This window comes from Nesoenas mayeri, assembly GCF_963082525.1.
Source record: "Nesoenas mayeri genome assembly, chromosome: 2".
NCBI classification, from domain to species: Eukaryota; Metazoa; Chordata; class Aves; order Columbiformes; family Columbidae; genus Nesoenas; species Nesoenas mayeri.
Window position 1 is genome coordinate 79,438,514 of NC_137543.1, and position 18,850 is coordinate 79,457,363.

Below are 18,850 nucleotides of genomic sequence, written 5' to 3' on the forward strand. Positions count from 1 at the left end.
CCACAACAAAGAAAACTGATTACATCCTATGTTGCATGTCAGAATGTGTGCTGGTATGTATGATGCTTCGATTTCCCGTCTGAATATCTGAAGGCAACTGCGGGCAGCACTCAATATCCCTGATGCCTTTTAGAAATGTTGCTGGTTTTGACTGACTGGAACAGATAATGTCTTGGCACTCACGTGTGTCTGTACCACAAGGACTCCAGAACAGAGGTAAACCCGACAGCAGAGCAAAATTGCCTGAGCTGGATCAGTGGCAGCATGTCGGCAACATCTTGCTTGGGCCCAGAAGGACCTGCAGCACCTGAGAAATGGGTTATATTAGCTTTGCCAGCTGGGAACTGCCTCTCTTGCTGTCACAGTACAGTTCACTCTCTTCTGGGGTATGTGGATGCTACCTCAGTGCATAGGCATCTAAAAATGTAGAAATTCTGGGCTTATTTGTTAACAAGTGAAATAAATGTTTGGAGCACAATAGGATGATGAAATAGATGATTGAGAGGAAAAGAATTGGCAGAAAATGACAATTTTTCTTCCTTTAAACTACAGATTGTTTTTTAAAAAAGTTAAATGAAACCACGCAACCACATAATACATTTTCTTAAAATAAAAATTAAAAATATTTATTGCATTTTTTTTGATAAGCTGTGTCTCCCTAAGGGATTTAAAATCTTTCTTACCACAGACTTATTTGAGAGTTCAGTCACAGTTTGGCCTTGGTCTGATCAGTATAGTTAGCCAAGAGCATCACCAGCCTGGAGGACATTGTTGATATCTGATGCCTTAATAAACAGTCTGGGGGCTGCGAAAGGAAATATAAACAAAGAGAAGTTTTTAGTGTAAATACAAGCACAGAAAATAACACACATTCCTTAAAGACCTTGTGCAGGATGAATCACTAGCATTGCTTAAGTAAATCACATGGAACTGAGGAAGGCCTGCCTGGCAGCATTGAGTAGTTAGGGGTGGAAAACAATTAGAAAAGACTGTTAGCAGATGAAGGTAAGGATGCAGCTGGCTTGGAGGTCAACACTGAGCTGCATCTTCCTGATGCAGCTTTGGCAGCACCCCACTGGGCAGCATGCTTCAACTTCAACAGGCGGCATTTGTGAGGAGAGGTAGTTTAATTTTTGGACCAAATGATATAATATTAATGGGTGAGGGGAATTTTGGATGCATACACTGTTCTGTGGATCCAAAATAGTTGCAGCAGTCTTCACAGCTCGTTAACAGTTTAACAACTGTTTGGAGTGTAGACAGACTGTGTTGGTCCAGCCATCTGACAGCAGAAGTGATGGGTGATTGTAAAGCAGGAGGAAAGGTGGATGAATGCTGGGCTCTTATGGAAAACAGCATGACCTGAAACTTACACTGCCTGTGGATTGTGGAGAGGCTGGCAGGGAGGACGGAGGGGAGCTGGAAATACATGAAGAACAGTATTCCTGTTGAGTCTGTAATTTTGTTTATTTTGTGTTTTGGTGTTCAGTAGAACCTATATGAATTTTTGTTTCCAGATTCTCTTCCAAAGGGATTTTATACATTTCTTTAAAAGATCCAGACTGAGCAAACACAGGGTTGCTGTGTTATTTTTTTACTTCCTCTGGTAACAGGATATTTCTGGCCTTTGTCAAATATGAATTCATTCAGGCATCTACCATCTGTGGTTTCTTACCCACACAGTTTCCCTGAGGGCATTTTGTCAGCCAGGTGACATGTATTGCTTATTGGGAAGCACAAGCCTCAGCTCCCATCGTGTTGCTGATTGTGTTGTGAGAGGAATTTGCCACCATGGTTGTGGAAATGTGTTGGAAAAACATCGTAGACAAAGTATGATTTAGTTCCTTTAAGCATGTATAATATAAAAGCATTAATACATTTCTGATATTATATGAATTTTGCAAACAGAAGGCTTGTTTAAAAGTGTAACTAGAGATGGAGGAAGCTTTCTAGAGAAACCTTTCTCTGAGGCCAGTATGTGTTGTGGTTGCAGTTCAACTTAGCTGGAGCAAACTGGTGGTACAGTCACCACTTTACCAGTCAGGGGTAAATTGTTCAATCTGCTTCGTCTTGGCCATCACCTTCTTTGAGTTGTCCAGCAGACTGTGAAAGGACTGTACCTATATTTTGGCAAGCACAATATTTAAACTTTATCCTTATTCTCTTACATTACGTTCATGTGAATATAACTAGAAACTTGTCCTTGTGTTATATTATTTTTTTGGTAAGGTGAGCTCCAAATATTTGTCATACAAACAGTCTTCCAGCTCTCCTTGTTCATGAAGTCTTCATTTTTTTAAGATGTAAATGGATGTCTTGTGAACTAACTTGACTGACACAATGTTGTTTCACTATGGAGTTGAAAAACAAAGCCAGTAATCCCACTTCTGTGCTACAGAGAGAATATTGTTATCATATTATAAATTGTATTATTAAATTACATTATTTATCAAATTATGTTTTCTCCTGTATTCTATTCAGTTCTCTGTGGGTAAGTTATGGAAGGGCTTCATCCAGCTACTGCCAACTGAGGAGCTCACACAAAATCACAGAATGTTAGGGATTGGAAGGGACCTCGAAAGATCATCTAGTCCGATTGCCCTGCCGGAGCAGGAACACCTAGATGAGGTTACACAGGAATGTGTCCAGGCGGGTTTTGAATGTCTCCAGAGCAGGAGACTCCACAACCTCCCCGGGCAGCCTGTTCCAGTGTCTGTTACCCTTGCTGAGAAGAAGTTTCTTCTCATATTTAAGTGGAACCTCTTGTGTCCCAGTCTGAACCCATTACCCCTTGTCCTACCATTGGTTGTCACCGAGAAGAGCCTGGCTCCATCCTCGTGGCACTCACCCTTTATATATTTATAAGCATTAATAAGGTCCCCCCTCAGGCTCCTCTTCTCCAAACTAAAGAGACCCAGCTCCCTCAGCCTTTCTTCATAAGGGAGGTGCTCCACTCCCTTAATCATCTTTGTTGCCCTACGCTGGACCCTCTCCAGCAGTTCCCTGTCCTTCTTGAACTGAGGGGCCCAGAACTGAACACAATAAGGTGCTTTATTCGACACCATCTTTAAGAAAGGCTGGTGAGATGCCCAGTCAGTAGCAGGATAAAATGTGATTTGATGTCTTAAATCCCCCCTCAGAGCTGGAAGGGCTTGTGATAAGATGTAGTTTGGTACATCCTATGCCTTGTGGGGTGGGAGCCTTCAGGTCTGGTTTCCTGGGTTTCCCAACATTTTACCCCATTTTCTCATTACACTGACCAAGGCATTTGGCAATCTTTGATCTTGGGGTAAGTTTTGTACTGAATATAGGTCTGGTTTCAGTTACAGCATTAAATAAATGTGTCTGGGTTATCTGCTTATGTGTCCAATCCAGAAAGTTCATACAACGGACGCATTTATAGGGCAATAAAGATTATTTGGAAATAATGTGAAGCTTAATTCTGGAACCCATCCAGCAGTGTAGAACATGTGCTTGCTAAATAAGACTGGATTTAAGCACCTTGTGCTTAGCTTTTCACGCACATTTTCCCATTCTACTGAAGCAGCTGGGATTCTATACACCATGTTTCAAGACAGAGAATTTTAAAAAATTGTTAATATAATTTGGATTCTGTTGTAAACCATGTAGTTTTCTTTGCTGTCACATTCAACATGGGAGTGTATTTTGTACTAAAATGAGGAGGCATGAAGCAAGAAGACTTTAACCCACTTGGACATGTTCCTGTGTAACCTCATCTAGGTGTTCCTGCTCCAGCAGGGGGATTGGACTAGATGATCTTCCGAGGTCCCTTCCAATCCCTTTTTTTTTTTAAGGCAGCAGAAATGGTTGCTTCTAACAGTTATCTAAACTGACTAAACAATTGAATTCATCTGAGAGTAGCAAGGATAGTGTCTGGAGTAGTTATACGGCAACAGTATGAGTATTTAGGCATTTGTCTGCATGGATAGTTCGCAAGGATTCTATACCATTTGTTTAAAAGACATTTGCTTGGGAACAAAGGTATATTATTTCATATATCTTACAAGCCTGCAGAGGCTGAAAGTGGTTCAGAACCTATACCTTCATCTTTTTCCCAATGTCTGGATATTCTGTTTTTGAAAGCAAAGGTTAAGCTCTGGAAATCCTTTGCCAGATGTCTATACGTACCTTCATGTTAGTCTCATTGTTATGAAGTTAGCTCTCCATAGATCCCTTCAATTAGTGATTTGTGGGTCTGGTCTGGTATTCTTTTTCCTTCTTGCTGCATACGTTCCAGCTGCAACGCACCCCACTAGTGCTGAAGGCACAGTGGCTGTCATACCTTGTTGAGCACATGACAGCAGAGTTATAGGTCATGTTTCTGCAGCAAACCTTGGGTTTCTTTGTGGCCCCTAGCAGAAAACTCTCCAGTATGGGAGACGATGCGGAGCATTACATCTATTGACACTTCAAAGAGCTGCTTTTGGCCTCGTAAAACTGGCCTCGTTTTGGCTGCCGCACAGCACATCCCACCTGGGGTTCACTGATCCATTCCTTCTGGCATGTGAGAGAAGAGACTGTGGCGCTGCCTTCCTGAAACGTGAGCTAGAGCCAAACTTGTGAGCGGCAGGACTCAGCTGTGTGAGTCCTGCAGCGCTGTGACACAATAGGATGCTCTTGCAACTGGAGCATTTCGGCAATCCACTGAATGATGTGGCTCCACGTGGAGTCACATCAGCCCAGCTGACAGGGTAGAACCTCCTGTGTCTGACTTGGCACTGAAGAGAATGTATCTTGTAACTCTGTCCTCTGGCGAGACAGGTTTGCAGTATCCAGAAGAGAAGCAACAAGCTGTTAATCAAGGGCAGCTGCTACTTTGGTCCTTGAACTAAGAAAGTATTCTGCAAATAGTGAGAAATCCCCTGGAACATTTCACCTTGTCTGTCCCTCAGAGCTTGTGTTAAGTTCTGCAGAGTTGCTTTCCGTAAGAATAATTGCTCTCTGTTCCTTAATGCTTCTGATTTTGGAGAACCTTTCTGTCCCCACGTGTGCCAAAGTATTGCCATTGCAGCTGTTTCTGCTTGACATTTGTTTTCTTCAGTCTGAGTAATCTTAAGAGAATGTGGAAAGCCATGAGCCTGCTAAATTATTGGAAGCACTGGAAACATACATCCAAGTCATCCAGAATCTCAGGTAATGGAGTGGAGGAATTTCTCAGGAACTGGTCATGTTTTCCTTTCCAGAGAGCATGAAAAGGTTGGTTTGTGCCCATGGATGATCTAGTATACTTCAGAGATAAGCACATCAATACATTACTTTGTGTGCAAGTTTTTTCTGCTTTTAGAATTACAGTAGCTTTTAGAGAAGGAGAATGCAGTTGTTCTGCATTTTTTTTTTCCCTTTTAGAGGTGCAATATTCATTATGAGTAATTAAAAAAAAATCAAGAGCTGCTATAGTTTGCTGAAATGTACATGAAAGGATAATTTTATGATGTTTCAAAAATGTATATATTTTACAGCCACCATAAATCTTTGCAAATAAATTAAATTAGAATTTCCATAGGATGAGTACTGAATTTAGGGCGGACTACACCAACGTCAGTCTGCAGGACTCTTTTTCAACATTATCAGAACCAGTGGTGAGACAAAAATGCAGAAGATTCAGTAATAACAAAGATTTTTTTCCCAGGAAATTTCTCTCCCTTCAGTACTTCATGACAATCCATAGGACAGCAAAGATTAACCTTGCATATGTCTAGCTTTTGTTTACCTTTAAATATTTATGTATTTTGGCAAAATCTTAGCCTTGCAGAAGCGTCTCTTTTCTTGTGCTGTACATGCAGTGCTTATGTTCAGCCCACACTCTGCAGGGACAGGGATGTTCTTATTGCTTGGACAGCAAAGCTGACTTCAAACTGCACTTGTGGACCACAGGTTGCTGTTTTTCTTGGCGTTCTTCAGCCACACAAAGTTACAGTTGAAAGTCAAGACTATTTTATTTCATGGTCTGGTGTAAATGTTACTATGGCAGAACAGATTATGCTTGTATCTTGTAGCTTTATTCTCTTTCCTATGCCCCATTGCAGAAGCTCAAGCAACTGCTTATGGCAAGTCTGGGTGTAGTCACTCAAACTGAGCGTTCAGAACTGGTGGCTTCCAAAAACATGACTGCTTGCACTAAATATGGAAAGCTTGGCTCTATGCAGAATTTCCAAATGGGCAAGAGCTCTTCCACGTGTTTTTGGGAAAGAGATGTAAATAGCATCTCTGAAAAAGTTAATGATGCGCTAACCTAGCATATAAAGTTTGTGGAGTTGACTTTAAATATGCTAAAGACATTATGGCTTGAGAAAGAAATCAGTGTCTGGCAAATTGTGGGTTTGCATGTAAAGAACAACAGTGTCATAAAACGTAAAGTAGACTTATGGGAAAATCCAGGCTGTGCTGCAAATGCTGTGATGAGGGCAGAGTGGAAATGCCCCGGAGCATTTCTGGAAACTCCAAATGGAAAGATTAGGAATAAGTGTGGAAGATGATCGTGTGTAGGAGTACAGTGTAGAGCATTATGGAGACTTAAGCTGAACAAACATAGAGACCTATGATCAACATGTACCACAATCATTTTCTTGTTGTCATTAGACAGGATTTGGGCCAAATTATCAGCTCAGAGTAGTGTGACTCTGAAATTGCTACTGACCCAAGTTTCAGAATGGATTTCTGGACATTTTCTGATCTTTCACCTCTTATGTTAGTATCTCTGCTTCTCAGATATGGAATCTTTGCAGTAACCAAAGAGGAATGCTTTTCTTGGTCAAGAAAAAATTTTCCTGGAACCGAGGAGGGTGAAGGCATCGGTCCAGTTTCCAGCAGAACTTGACACTTTCATTGGCATTTTGTATCTTATTTAGGGCATGAAATATTCCAAGAAGCAGTTGGACAAACTGATTAAAAATTGAAAATGAAACACCTGATGTTGGTGCTAGGATCTGATTAAGAGTTATTGGTCTTATAATAAAGTTTACTGTTTGAGAGATGCTATTAAATGTAAAATTGAATTTTTACCATAAAATTTATATGATCAGGTTTATTAACGTTGCTTTCCCTAGAGTCATGTACATTTTGTTTAAGTAAAATACATAAAAAGTTAAATACTGGTCTGGCTGGGTTAAGACGGTTATATATAAGGGCTCTTTCCTTTTCTCACTACATTTTGATGATCAAAATTTCTGTATTGGAGTGAAGGCCTACATTCAGGAAAACTTTGTAGTCACATCAAATCAGATTAAAAATGGAATTGTTTCGCCACCCTTTAACACAAGTGGTGCTTTCAGAGTGCTCTGCAGTATGAATGTAAACTTCAGAAATTTGGGAGAAGTTGCAAGTATAAATATTGAGATTCAGTCTAAAATATGTTTTACATTGGTGTTGAGTGGGTCTTGTGCAAATATATAAAATAAAAACTCCACTTATTCAATATTTCTAAGTAATTCTAGCCTATCACATAAAGATTGAGTATGTATTCTTTGAAAAGAAATCACATAAACCAACACAATGTCTAAATTCTGAGGTGTTGATATGTTTGTGATTTTCTCCTTCGAAGTCCCTCATTTTTCTACCTTAAAAAAATGTAAGATGTTCAGTTTTAATTTATTCGCTGTCCTTAGCCTTAAACTCTTGATTCTTTCATATTTGCATTTTTAATATGACTTGATAAATAAAACATCCTTTTTTTTCTTCTTTTCCTGTAGACAGGATCAAATGCTCTTTGTTTGACATTGCGTGTACTTTCCCTCCAGCTACACAGAAGAGGCTTGTGTGCAACAAATGTTTAACTTCAGTAGTCACAGTGAAACTTTTCATGCTGAAAATGAAAACTCTAAGCATGTCTCTTTAAAGACATATTTTAATAAAAAGTGTGCTGACTAAAACTGCTGTGCAACACCATTGCTTCTTGCTAAGAGACATGCAAGGGAGTCAAAATCCAAGAGCTTGCAGGGCATTGTGTGAGGGGGTTTGGTTAGATGCAGCTATTTGAATGCAACACTTCATACTACACATCTTTCGGCTTTGTTTTCCTATTCTTTATTTTATTTTTGGTGGGATTTTTTTGTTTTTTCTTTTAAAGCTGGTTCATAATTTGACTCAACCTGTTCCATGTTTCACAGACCTGTTAATAATGTTTACTGCATAAGCTGGGGTAGTGTCTGCTCTTTCCTTTAGTAATTTTGCTTTTCCAATCAGTTCTGTACAGTTTCCTTCCTGAATGTGCAAAGGTGATGGAGGCTATGAAAAGCCTATTAGTATGCAAAGAAATGGGAATATAAAACAGCGATACAGATCTCCTTTGGAGCTTTGTTACCTGAAGGGTTTCTATATAGGAGAATAACAAGTTTCCCTTAAGCTGCAAACTGGTTAGTCGCTACGAAGAAGACCTGGGTTCAGAGAAGAGTTAAGATTCTAAATGCTGAAAAGAGGACAGGATTTTGCATGAGCTGGGGAAACCACTGAGGGAGTGCAGGAGAGAACCTTGCTGACCTCCCTGCTCCACAGGTGAGAAGATGGAGCCCCTGGGCGAGAGGGGGCTGCTCTCTTATGCCGGTACTTCAGCTGCATGGAAAGCAACTGGCAAGGGCTGCAGGCTTTAAGGAACATGGAGCAGTAGGTAACACACATACACCTTTCTAGCCCTCGTTTTGGGTGATTTATACTATCTGAAGACATGAATTTGAGGGGTCTTTTTTTTTGGACGAGGCTATTGGCTGCTAATTATACTCCAAGGCTGTTTGGGTCTGTTGAGGATCATGGAGACTGTCCAGAGGTGTGTGAGCTAAATCTTGGGCTAACAAGTCAAATGGCAGGATCCTGTCCTAGGAAAAGGCACGTTTCTGATGGAAGAGGTGCACTCAGAAAGAATCGGAGATGCATCAGTAATGAGACTAACGCCATAGCAATGGTATTTAGTATCTGTAACTCTTTTAAGAGATTAGGCAGCTCTGTAGTCTGTTCCAGAATCCATTCACAATATGGAACTAAAGGTATGATAAGCATGTGCACATACATATTCTGAAGCAGAGGTCTTAGGTGGTGCTATGAAAAATGAGGAATATTGTGTAAAACACTGCAAAAGATTATGGTGATAGGCAAGAATTTCTTAAGGGGAGATCTTTCAAAATGTGTGCTAGTCATGGAGAAATAAAACAATGTGGCTGAACAGAATTTTACTAGTAAGCATAAGGGTAGCCTCTTGCGTAAACTTTCAGGCTAGATGGTCAAGTGTATGCTAAACAATATGACAGCAGTCTTTCAGAAAGAAGTGCTAGAAGAAGTAGAAGAAGCTCAGGACATGAAGCTAGTCAAAAGAGGCAGACTGACATAAACACACTAAAGAGAAGACTATTTTTAAATAACTGTGCATAGTAGAGATGACCACTGCCTTAAACTGCAGGGGTGAGATTCAAAGCAAGCAATAACTCAAAGGCTTGAGGGAATTTATCACTATTGATTTTGGTTTTTTCCCCGTAATTAAGTAATGTTGTTGGTGATCTCAGCTGTTGTGAGTGGTACCACCTGGGTTATAGCTGCGCTTGTCAAGTGAGCAGGGTTAACTTCCAGGCTGGGGCTGGCTGGGTTCTGCCTGCTCCTCCAGGCAGCTGGATGCCTTTGGTGGCTGACCACCACAGCTCCTAAAAACATGGTGCCAAGGCTTTTCTTCTGAAAGATTATGTAAGAAAAGATGAGGATCTGAGAAATCTAGATTTTTTTTTTTTTTCCTGTAGAAAAGTCAATTAATAATATTTTGATACTCAATATACCTTTCCTGACAGCAGTATAGGTTTTCTCTCAATTTACAGTTGTTTTTTGTGTGCTGATAACGCTGCAGTTATCAGCCAAGCCATGGTGGTTTGCCTCACTGGCAATTTATTATATAAATAATTGAAGGAAGTAGGTTTTTCATCTTATGGCAACATGCCTCCTTAACCACAGGCAACATAGTTCTAGTGATTCAGACTGAGCACCCAAACACATTTGTGATTCTTTTTCTGATGCAAAGTCCATGAATGTCCTTGTTCCTGCTTAGCTCCCTTCCCTTTCTCTTAGGGCTCTTACTGTTCCCTACAGGTGTTCAGTATCCTTAAAAAGCTGTAATAAAGTTGTCAGATGATACCTGATTCTTTTCAAATGGTGTAAAGGGAACTTGGCTTGCTTGTTTGTTTGTTTGTGTGGTTCTTTGCTGTTCCTGGAGGACAGCAGACCATTTCAGAAACAGCAATAGTGTTGAAAAAAAAAAAAAAAAATATATATATATATATAAAATCTCAGAAATCTGAATTCTGTGCATTATGTGTTTTGGTTTGTTGCTTTTCATTAAGTTGCTTTCTTACCTTCTCTCTCTAACCAAACCTTTTAAAAACACCTTGGTGGAGTTTCCTTGTTTTATCAATCAAAGGCCCACTGTGTTCTCAGCATTACTTTCAAAATAACGTATTTGATAGAGTCGCACATGATTGCAAAAGTGACCTTTCTGCAGTGGTAAAATCAGGGCAGTCTCAAAGATCGGGATGAACAATTCCCTGAAGCAGCTTCACTTCAAGTTGATTTCTCCCTTCCTGGGGTTACACCACGGGGCAGGCGGGCGCTCTCCATCTCCCGGCACCCCCGCTGCCTCTCGCCCTGCTTGGGCAGCAGCCCAGCTCCGCTCCAAAGCAGCGCTCGCAGCTGGAAGGCGGCAAGAGCTGCTGGCACAGCGCAGGGCTGCTTGATGTTGTAACTACATGGGGCGAAGAGGACACTGTAACATAAATACTCTCAAGGAAGATGAATCACGCTTTGGCCAGGCAATATTTCGTGTGTGCAACACTACCCGAGAGCCTTTCTGTAGTACTGTGGACCCTGGGCAGGGGAGGGATTCTAGTTACTGCAGAAACTCAGGTATGTGCATGAGTGGAGAGATGCTGAAGGAGGAAGAAAATATATTCTGGGAAAATGCCACTGCACAGTTATTCTGTAAATTGTGCAGAAACACCACAGCTGTGTATTAGGCTGCGTGATAATTCTGTCTGCAGTCCTGGAGCAGATGTGATACCTTAACTAGAGGGTCATTCTTCCTTCCCATGCCTGTGCCCCTTTCCCTTTCCTCAGGTGGCAACAGCAGCTTTTGCTTCTTTGTTCACTGGAAATGAATTGTTTTTTCCATGTCAGGCATTCCCAGGCAGGGGCTTCTTTATGTGATCTGCTTGTGTGAGCTACTTCCTCAGCTTCTGTTGCCTTTCAAGCTCTGAAGAGGGGAACTGTTTCTTCTGTATTACATTTTTTTTTCTCTGACAATAACAAGCAATAGCTTTCAGATATTTGTAGTATTAAACCTTGTCTTTCATTGCCATATACCTACTACAGTTCTGTTTACCCATCCTGAGATCTGGAGAGCTGGGAAGATACTCTCCTTTATTCCTTGACTAAATTTTAATAATAGTGACAAATACAAACCATTTTCTGGATGTTTTTGTCTTGCAGAACCTTCTGGGGAAATAAAATTCCCCTTGTTTCCACCAGAGTTCTTGTATAACACTACAGCTGGTCAGACATGGATCAAAATTCTCCTGTATGACTTTTGTAGGTGATCTTTGGCTGAAATTAAAAAAAAAATATCTGTCAAGAAAACTCTGTCAGCTTTGCAGAATGCAAAATTCCTTTTGGAGAAATGCAAGATTCTAAGAATTATTCTATTGATTCTCTGAACTTCAGGAAGGCCCTTACACAGTACAGACAAGCAGAAGAGTTTGCTTACACACTGCATACACCAGTCTTCTGAGTTAAATCGCTGGCTCCCATGTGTGCTACCAAGGTCTACCTTACCTGTGTGCTGTTATCAGCAAATGCCCATCTCCTGCTGTGTTTTGTTTTTCCTCTACCTTCAGACATGTGTTTGGGGAGCCTAACATTTACCCGTTTAAGCAATTGACTGCACATTCATTTTTCTCTGTCCTAAATGCCAGATTGCCTGTTTACAACTTAACCTCTTCTTGACCCAGTTCACAACTTACTTTCTTGACTTATGGCCCTCACTAATTTTTCACCACCATTTGGCTCCAGCTGTTCTTATAAAGAGAGACATTTAATAGCACCTTCCAGTCAGCCTCAGGGCTTGAGAACACTCATCAGTTTTAATCATGTTTGCAATACTGTACAGAAGAGGCAGTGGCTCTTAACACTTTGCAGGATAATGTGTTTTCAGTCCTGTATTTATTGGAATTGCTTATATGGCATGCTTACAGGATTTGAAAAAACCACATGGGAGAGGAAGATGTGAGATTTAAAACAGTGGTGGAGCTGAGCGAGAAGTACAAGCCTTATGAATAGGTTAGGAGGAGAGGTGGTAGGTCTTGTTCTGCAAATGCTGCCATCCTCCAGCTAGAGACCATTACCATTTCATGTCCATTTGTTTTCATCCTGTCAATGGCTAGTTTGATTTATCTCCTCTGTTCTCTAGTTCAAGAGAATAAGCAAGGTGTAGCTTTATAGTGCTGCTTTTGATTGTACATATCTTAATCATATTCTTTTGCAATTGTCTTTTTCTGACTGAGGAGTGTTTAGTTCTGGGTTTTTTTGCTTGCCCTCAGCATTTTTCTCTGGAAGAGAAGACACTAAATGCTGAAGTGTTTTGAGAGGCGGGGACCAGGACTGCACGCTGTACTTGAGTCGTATTGTTGCTCTGTGATGATGATTGCTTTTTCCTTTTCTTTTTCCTTGTGAGCGTTTTGCTTTTGCTTTTTGTGGGTTTGTTTGTTGTTGTTTGTCTGAGACAATATTTACTTGGAACTAGGGTGTGTAACTGTCTGTTACAGTCCCAAGATGCCACTCAATAGGAATGGTCAGCTTAAACTCCTTCACTTTGTATGGAAAATTGTATTTGTGTATGCGTGCCTGAAAGTTTACCCAAATGAGTTTCATTCATATCTACATGAAAATATTTGACTATTAAATGTCCAGTAACAGAGTGTGATTAAGACTTTTCTCCAGTTATTCAAAGTAAGCCTTCATCTTTATATCCTTGAACAGTTTAATGTATCAAAAATTGTATTCATTGTTTCCCTATTAACCACTTTTTCTAGAGTACTTATGAGCATATTGAACTGTCTGGATCCTTCCTTTAATGGCAAGAGGCAACTGATAACCCTGACTTTGTTTCCTGTTCTTGTAAGTCATCTTTGAGATCTTCCCAGCTCTCCCTTTGGCTGCCCAGTTTCTTTTGGGACCTTCCAGGTAGATGTTAATCGAGCATCTTCTGGAAACTCAAGTGGACTTAATCCAGCAGATCTTTGTGTTGTCTTAGCACCTTTTTATGATTTAGACTGCTGCCTGCAGAGGTTTTGCTTGTCAGCTTATAAGTAACCCCAGATATTCCATATTTAACCCCTGCATATTTAGAGGTCTCCAAGCATTCGATGCTGTCCTGTTCTACAGGGGTGAGAGGCTTTCTGACTGAAAGGCCAATTTACACAGCTTGGTGATCAGGCAGTTTCTCTTCTTTGTTCTTAGCTGGTGAAACTTGGGTAAATTCCTCTCTCCAGCTGGACAGCTTAAAACCTGCAGAAGGAGATGCTGGTATCTGCTCTGTGCAGTCCAGCCGGATTGTTTAAAGCAATATCAGTGGGAATAGTTCCAGGTTAGTCTTTGTAGCACAAAAGACCTACTGTGAGCCAGATCTGTGTCCAAGATGTATTCACATTATGCAAGTATTTCCTGTTCAAGATGACTATTAATCAAACCAGACAACTCTTTTACAGCAAAAGCTTTCTATAAAATTCATATTTAGGACATGGCGTATTGTTACTCCATAAAAACAGTTGTTGATGGTTAAAAAAAAAAAAAAAAAGGCATTGGGGAGTAAAAAGACTACTTCTGGAAAGTAGAATGGCATTTAGATCTTGTATGATCTCATCTTTGTGTTTTCATGATTAATACTACATATTTCTACCAGAAGATGACTGTATTCACTTAACATTGAAAGCAGGTTCTAAAAGAAGGGAAACTTGTGATTTTATTTGAGAGGGGCCTCGTCAAGAATGTGATGCACCCTGCATCATGAAAAATAAGTTCCTTTAGTATAACTTGACAAGTGTCATGAAGTCCCATTACAATATGTCTGTTAATCATATTCGGACATGGAAACTCTATTAGGGAGTGGCAGTGACTTTGACTTATAAAGAGCAAAATTCACTTTCAGCCTGAACTGACTGGTACTTTCCTCTTTCTGCATTGAAACATTGAATTTCAGTTAATACAAGTCACTTAGGTGGTGGGTGACTACTACATGGAGAGCAAAACAACTGCTGAAGTCTACTCAAAGGTGTGAGTTTTCCCTGTCATATAATTAATAACTCCCTAATTTAGAAAATGCATTTCATTTCTGAAGTATCTTCTCATCAGGTTTTTTTTGAACAAAACAATTGCCGCTTTCCTGGAAGGCTTTTTCCATGCTGCATTTCTGTTCTGTGCTCCAGTGGCTGGTGGTTACGCAAACATTCTGCCCACACAGCAGCTTTCCTCGCACCCCCAGCCCTGTGTCCCCCTCTGCTCACACACTTCTGCAGCACTTGTTTTAAAAATCACTTGGTTTGTTTTGTTTTTCCAAGAAGAAACTCAGCTACTCTAGATCTGTCCCAACCTCCTCTCTCAGAAGGACCTCTATGGAGTTTCATGCTTCTAAGTATGATGGAGGGTTTCCCTTACCCAGGGCACCTCAGATCAAAGCTCAGTTTGGATCTGACAGTGAGGAGGTGTGTCCTGAGGAAAGGGGGAGCTACATCGCCTTTCTGTTCCCTTTCCCTACTGCTGCCGTAGCTTTCCAGGCAACTGAGCTTTCTTTTTTGTTAAGCAGGCGATTTCACAGGCTCAGTCTGGGTGTTGCCTTGTGTAGTAGAGGGCACGTGATGCGAATTCTGGAGAGGAAGGAAGAACAGTGGTCCCCAGGGTAAACAGCCAATTGGCTGCAGGCCACAGGGCTGTTCAGGTCTTAAAGTCTTGTTGAAGTTACAGGAATGACAGAGCTGATATGTAGGATCATTTTTCTGAAGCCGTCAGTGGAAATCCATCTTTGCTCGATTCTTGATGACTCGCTGGGAAGCACAGTCAGACAGCCAAGTGAGCTCGCTTGCAGACCTCAAACGTGCTTTTTGTTGGCAGTATTAATTCTGAATAGAGCAGCTTTACAAAGATACATTTTATTCTTTTGGAAGTTGTACATTAGTCTGTTCTCTAGGGATAGCATGGTCTCTTTAAACCCCCGGCAGTGAGTTTTTACTTTCCATTTCATCTGAAGAGACTGCAGATAGGCCAGGCAAATGCTCCAATGCTACCTTACCCTAGTTCACAGTGACAGTGAGGTACTTACTAAGTGATGTGTACTGTGATTTTTTTTAAAGCAAAACCAGCCCAACATTATAATGGATTTTATAGAGGTATAAAAGCAAAAACGTTATCTATTTCTCCAAACAACTCGCTTGCCTGGCTTTCATTTGAGTGGAGCAAGGCTTGATCTCTTCCTCCTGCTCCTCCCCGCATCCAATGGTTATAGCAGAGATTTCCTCTCATTAAGTGAACTTCAGATGGAGCCCGCCCTCAAATAAAAATCCAAACAGTTTGCTTTGTTTTGGGCAAAGGATGCAGGGAGGCATTTAAAAGACAGGAGAAAGACAAATAGCCTTTCTAAACAAACAATGGATAATTGCTCTCATAAATGTGGGTCCTCATAATTTAAGAGCAACGGTTTATATCCTTGGTAAGCCTTATAAACAGAGAGGGGACACAAGGGCCAGAGTTGTGTCCAATAAAAGTTCCAACTCAACAAGGCTCTTGATTGTTGAATTGTGTATTTTGCGAGACTCTGCTAAGTTTACTTGCCAGCAGCGCAGTGCTGTGTGTGCCGACAGCGGCACGAAGGGGCAAGCTCCGGGAGCCTCTCTGCAAAGACTTGTAGGAGCTGCAGGGTGCTGTGGCTGAGAGAAGCTGGAGGCACAACATCTCTGTTGTGGTGCGCAATGTGGCATTTTGGGGTTTGCAGGTCAAAAGTTCATATACAAAGGTTAAATCTACTATGTGGTTATAGTACAGTGTGTAGAAAACTGAAATGTGTCATGTATTGGCCAGATGGTTGAAACCAGTGGTAAAAGGTTTAACTTCACACTTGCCACAGGCATTTGACAGTAGTTAGCTCCATGTTTTGATGCTGGTTAATTTACATTTTGATTTTTCTTTTTTTCTTTATTTTTTTTTAATTGATATCAAGTCTTCCTTTATAAGATTTCAAAACCATTGATGAGTGAATGTTCAACAGTGTTCCTCTTGAACAAACTTTGTTTTGGTTATTGATTCACTAGCAGAATCCTCATATTGTGTCTCAGCTTGGGTATGTTCTGTCATACAGGTGAACAAAACTTGAACTGAAAACCGAAACTATTTCAAATAATGAAACTTAGGGTTGACAGGTTTTTCAGTGTTTCTTGCAAGATGCTGGTGATTCCAAAGTGCATAGTACAGTGGTGTGTCCAGAGAGTTGTATTTCAAGTCTGCGAGCATCGTTAGCTTGAGGTGTTTGAGAAGCTTGTGTTGTGTTGTGCATTAGCTTCATTCCCAAGCACCTGTAATCTGTTTGCTTTGGGCTTTTGTTGTTGTTGTTTTTTGTTGCTTTGTGGTTTTTTGTGGGGTTTTTTTGGTGTATGTTTGTTTGTTTGTTTTCCTTTAAACTAGAATGCTTTGTATCTGCATATTCATATTTTGTCAGCTGCAACTACTGCCTGTGATGGTGAACAACTACTGCAGCTGCAACTACTGCCTGGTCTGACTGCATGGTTTTTACTACTAGTGCTGGAAAATGACAGATTGCATTTAATCAGCCCTGTCTGAGTTCAAAGAGTAGCAGAGGGACCTCAGGACAGAGAAAGATGCATGGCAGGGTGACCACAACTATTAAATGCATTGGTTACTGTGGTTTTCAGTATGTCATAATCTGCATCGTCTGCATGGGATATCTGAACACAGTCAGGTTGGTGGCACCATGAGGTCATGCCAAATTATAATATTCTTGTGAGGAAATTAATCTTTCTGCAGCATTATGAGCATCACTTTCTTTAAGTGCTCTGGTACCAAAATGTGCAACTGCAAGGAAGCAGACCTCTTCTGTGACCAGGCTGTGCTTGCCATATGAGAGCGGCTTCCCAGGTTGCTAAATGATTATTGGTGACTAATTAGACATGATAGAAGTGAACTGCCAAAGCTATGATGGGGGACGCAGGGGGCAGTTAATACAGTGGCATGCTCACAGATGATTGATGTAATTCAAGTGCCTGTCGGCTGCTTTGAGTCAATGGGAGTCTGCAAGTGCCCTGGGGCTCCTTCATTCCTTCCATATTACCAGGATCACATAAGTGCCAGCTGCAGCGGAGGCTGCTCAGCCCGGCTGCGTGCTGTGGCCGTCTGCATGCTGAAGCTGGAGAATGCCAATGCAAGAGTACTGATGGGGTGCATGAAGCCAAGCAGCTGGGATGTCCTGTTCAGATGTCAAAAGAAGACAGGCAACTTATTTTCTCCAAGTGTTGAATCTGTCAGATGCATCAGCATCAGGTCTGTTGCTTAAGCTTCTCAAACACCCTGGCTCATAAAATTTGCTTAGATGTCAAAGCACATTCTGTGGAAAGTCTTAACAATATATTTGATGCAGTGTTTCTTTTGGATACAACCTTTTGAGAGAAGCAGAATATGAATTTACAACAAGCTTGCCAAGTCATCCAACAGCATCTGAATTCCTTGTGGGTTAGTGCAATAGCTACAATGGCTTATTTTAAAATACACAATTAAGTATCAACTGAATTTCCTAATCCAGTTTATATTGATTAAAACATGAGAGTAAATGCCTGGCTTCATCCTCTGGCTCCACTCGTCATTATCTGTATGATATTTTTGACATCATATTGTGCAGCGGAGTTGTAGGTTTCAACAGAGGGCAGGCCAAAGGGAAACAAGTGAAATGGCAGCACCTTTACATCATCATACTGAAGCCAGCTCAGTGCACGTGGTATCCTCTGAAACCACTGTGCTTCCCTTCATTTGGGGACGTGTCCCATTTCTGCAGCCTGTCTCCCACCGCTGCAGCTTCCCCCAGCTCTGGGCCATGCTCCACATTTCCCACCACTGGGAGTTGTGGTCCTGCACTGGTGCACCCATCACTGGAGCTCACCTGCGGGCCATATACAACCCAAAATCATTCTCAGGGCTTATTGTGCCTGTGCTTGTGCCAGTCTGCTGAAAGGGGAGATGTGTTTAGTAAGGGACAATTCAGTTAAAATGTGAGTAGAAGCCTGGAAAAGACTGTAGTGTGGTTGTGCCTCTCATAGGTCAGTACAACTCCGAGTAGCGTTACTCCCAGGAAAGGGCCGTTGCCTGCCTGAGTTACAAGGATACACTGGACAAACATAGGAAGCTGTTTTCCTTGTGGTGTAAATTTACAGTTAACAATATTTCAGTAGCTGGAAATCTCTTAAAGTTTTACAGCTCATATTTATCTGTTTTCTGAGCAGTGCTATCACAAAGCGTCTCAGTTTTAAACATAGCAGATGGAACCTGTGTAAGTGCCCCTTACTGTAAAGGTATATCAAATACTTGTCAGAAGAATATTCTGTGGCTTAACTAATTAATTTTTAATTAATTTTAGCATAATGGACTAATTTAACTCAGCTTAAAAAATAGTCGTTATCAGTGTGCTTCTGGAGCTTTTTTTATTTAGTTATATATAATTTTGCAAAGAAACTAATTTATTGTACCATGCCAATTCCTGTTCTTAAATATTTTAAGACAAAAAATAAGAAAAGAGAGAAAGTTAAGAAGGTAAAATCCT

The 18,850-nt window shown here is 40.9% G+C and overlaps 1 protein-coding gene across 1 annotated transcript in view; it reads left to right on the top strand.

Annotated features, from left to right (window-relative positions):
* The window catches only part of FBXL7 (F-box and leucine rich repeat protein 7), a gene marked incomplete at its 3' end in the record, with an annotated part of 182,769 nt that overhangs the window by 140,547 nt on the left and 23,372 nt on the right, over positions 1-18,850 (top strand). The window lies entirely within an intron of this gene.